The following is a 3,261-nucleotide window of genomic DNA, read 5'->3' as shown; positions in this document are numbered from 1 at the left end:
CATGGCGCCGCCAGGCCCCGCCCGCCCAGCCCGCGGAGGGGGCCGGACTGCCTGACCCCGCGGGTCACATCCGCTCCTTCCACCTGTGCACGCTGCCCTTCTGCAGCGCAGTGCAGCCCCGCGAGATGGGCCCGCTGAAGTGAGCTTAGGCTCATTCGTTCGTTTGCAGTTATTTAGGGAGCACCTGATCCAAACTAGGCACGAGCCCAGACTCCCCGGACACAGCAGGGGAAAAGACACAGAAGCCTGGCCCTCCTGGAGCTCCCCTGTATGACCAAGGATAATCAGGCAACCACAGGTGCCCTGAGAAACGTGCTTCATACTGTCTTGGGGGAAAAGGCGGTGGTGCTAAATAAACCGCAGGTTCCAGGGCCAAGCCCAGGCCCAGAGAGTGACTCTCGGGATACGACCGTATGCAGATACCTGCATTCGATAAGGTCCATTCTTGAGCACAAGTTGAGAACAACCAGATTCTGAAGGCATTTTAGTACTGCCCTTCATTCAGTTGTTCATGCAACAGACATTTCGCGCCCCTAGGACTGAGACTGGGGGAGCGCAAGATGGAAACAAGACAGCCCCTGGCTAATTCCGTGAGATAGCATCCTCGGCGTAAAAGGGGACAAATAATGTCTACCTCCGTGTGCTACAGCCAGGAGGGCAGAAACCGTTTACACAGAAGACTCCGGCAGGGCAAATGGGCTGTGTCCATTCTCTCCTCCTCCCACTGGAATGAGACACCTGCCATTTGACCCGGGAGACATGCAGGGACTAAGATGCATGTGTGAACAAGGTGGACAGAAAGAGGAAACAGCAAATAGCCTTGACTCAAGGGCCTGCAGCTGTCTCCCCAAGAGAGGGCAGTCCAAGCACTCAGACGTTATTAGGAACCATAGCTTAATGGCAATGGGACATCTAGCCAAAGGCTGGAGGGATGCCGCATAGGAACTGATACACTGATGTTTCAGGTGAGGCTTCCCACTGTGGGAGGGGGCGAGGGAGAACCCTGTGGTACTGGGTTGGAATCAGAGGTAATGACAAGAATTTATGACTTTAAAAATCATCTATCTTTTAATTGTTTTCTGAAAAGGCTTCTAGGCAATGATATCCCAATACGACTAGGCACCCCCACTGCCCAGAATTTCATTTCTAACTACCTCCCCCCACCAGAAGGAGCTAGGGTTTCTTGGAGAAAAGGCCAGTTCGAAGGCTAAGCAAGGAAAGTACAAGATGAACCTAAAACATCGTGTTGGGCCAAAAAATAAGAAAGTGTCCAAAAATGATGGGAATGAGTCCAAAGGACACGGGACCTGAGGGAAGGGCTACCACAAGCCAGTTCAGGAACAATCTGAACATTGTAGACAGAAACTGCAAACAACCCAAATATCTACCAACAGTCGAATTGATAGGCCAGACCTCGAGCACAGCAGTCAAGGAGAGCCGGTTCCCTCATAGCTGACCACAGTTCAAATCCCAGTCCTGGCAGTGTGTACGTGTGTCCCCAAAATCCTGGCAGAGAGGAGAAACGGAGGAGAAAGGATTGTGATGTGACCATGCCCATTGGGGGGTGCTTTTTCTGTCTTTCTCTGGTAAGCACACATGCCCACTGGTAATGAAAACAACAAAGAAGAGAAACCACAGTAGGATGGGTAAATTGTGATGTATTCAAAGAGTGGAGTACTTATCACATAGCAGTAAAAGAGAATTACTGGTATATGCAACAACGTATGTGAATCTCAGTCAAAACAAGGAACACAATGAGCCAAACATGATAGATGATACTTGTACGAATCTATTGATACAAAGTTCGCGGACAAGCAAAACTGCTGCATGGTGCTAGAGGTCAAAGCAGCCTAAACCCGGGGTGTGGCTGCACACAGATGCCAGGGGGGGCTCGGTATGAAAGGCCCTGTCCTGCTCTCCATGGTGGCTCTGTGATGTCACAGATGTGAACATGGGCCAGGTCCCGCTTCACAGGCACGCAGCCTGGGGAGTCCTGAGGGCCCTGTGCCCTTGAGGTTTAATACTGTGGTCATGATCGTAAAATTCGCAATCCTTTTATTTTATTTTATTATTGCCAGAGGGCACACGTGCTCACCAAGGGAGAGAGAGAGAGAGAGCATCCCCCAGTGGAGTGTGGTAATGCCACAATGTCTTCTCTATTTCTCCATCCTGTCAGGAATTGGGGCATGCACATGCATCTAGTGTGTTTTTCAAGCTGGCAGGGCTGGGATTTGAACTGTGCAGTTGGCCATATGGGATCCAGCTCCCTTAACAACCAGGGCACAGGACCGGCCAAGTCATTTTATCTTTAAATTTACTTTTTGTTTTTGCAAGAGAGAGATTTGTGCTATAGGTCATGTGTGGTCACCAGAGAGACAAGAGACAGAAAGTGAGAAATCACCCCCCAGGGGGGAAGGCCATGCTTCAACCCCTTCTCCTCCATTCTCTTAGGATTTTGAGTATGCACACACATCCACCTGGCATGAGTTTTATGCTGCGGGGTCTAGAACTCGAACCACGGTCAACCATATGGGATTCCAGCGCCTTAACCACTATGCCACTGCTGGCCCATGAATTTACATTGTAAAAGTGAAGTCTGACGGGACAATGGAGCATACACCTGGTACTTGGGGCCTCAGCTCATGGATGGCCCCACCCCCTGCACCTTCCTGAAATAAGTTCTTGACTGTCCACTCCGTGTCCTCTAGTGTCCCATGCCTGCCTTGCCTCTTGTCTTGCCCTCTCCCAGTGGCCACAGAGGCCTGGACACAGCTAGGCAGAGGGTCAGGTCAGACACTCACGCCCCCACAGCTCTTGGAGCCCTCCCTCTTGTGGACTGACTGATGTGCCCAGCACGTATGTTGGGCACATCAACAAAGCCAAGCCCTTGCCCACCTGGTTATTAGGGTGTGAGGCCATTAGGGCAGTGGGCCTGCGGGAAGGGGTTGTCCTGGCTTGAGTCTCTTGCTGCCAGGACTTCATGGTGGGCCAAAAAACAAGGTGTCCAAAAATTATGGGAATGAGTCCAAAGGACACAGGACTTGATGGAAAGGCTACCACAAGCCAAATCAAGAACAATCTGAACATTGTAGACAGAAACTTCAAACAACCCAAATATCTACCAACAGTCGAATGGATGGGCCAGACCTCGAGCACAGAAGTCAAGGGGAGCTGGCTCCCTCATAGCTGACCGTGGCTCGAATCGTGGCCTGGCAGCTTAAAAACACCCTGTGTGTGTGTGTGTGTGTGTGTGTGTGTGTG

Source organism: Tupaia chinensis, unplaced genomic scaffold (genome assembly GCF_000334495.1).
Source record: "Tupaia chinensis unplaced genomic scaffold, TupChi_1.0 Scaffold000294_1, whole genome shotgun sequence".
Classification (NCBI taxonomy): domain Eukaryota; kingdom Metazoa; phylum Chordata; class Mammalia; order Scandentia; family Tupaiidae; genus Tupaia; species Tupaia belangeri.
Note: the sequence above shows the minus strand (reverse complement) of the source record.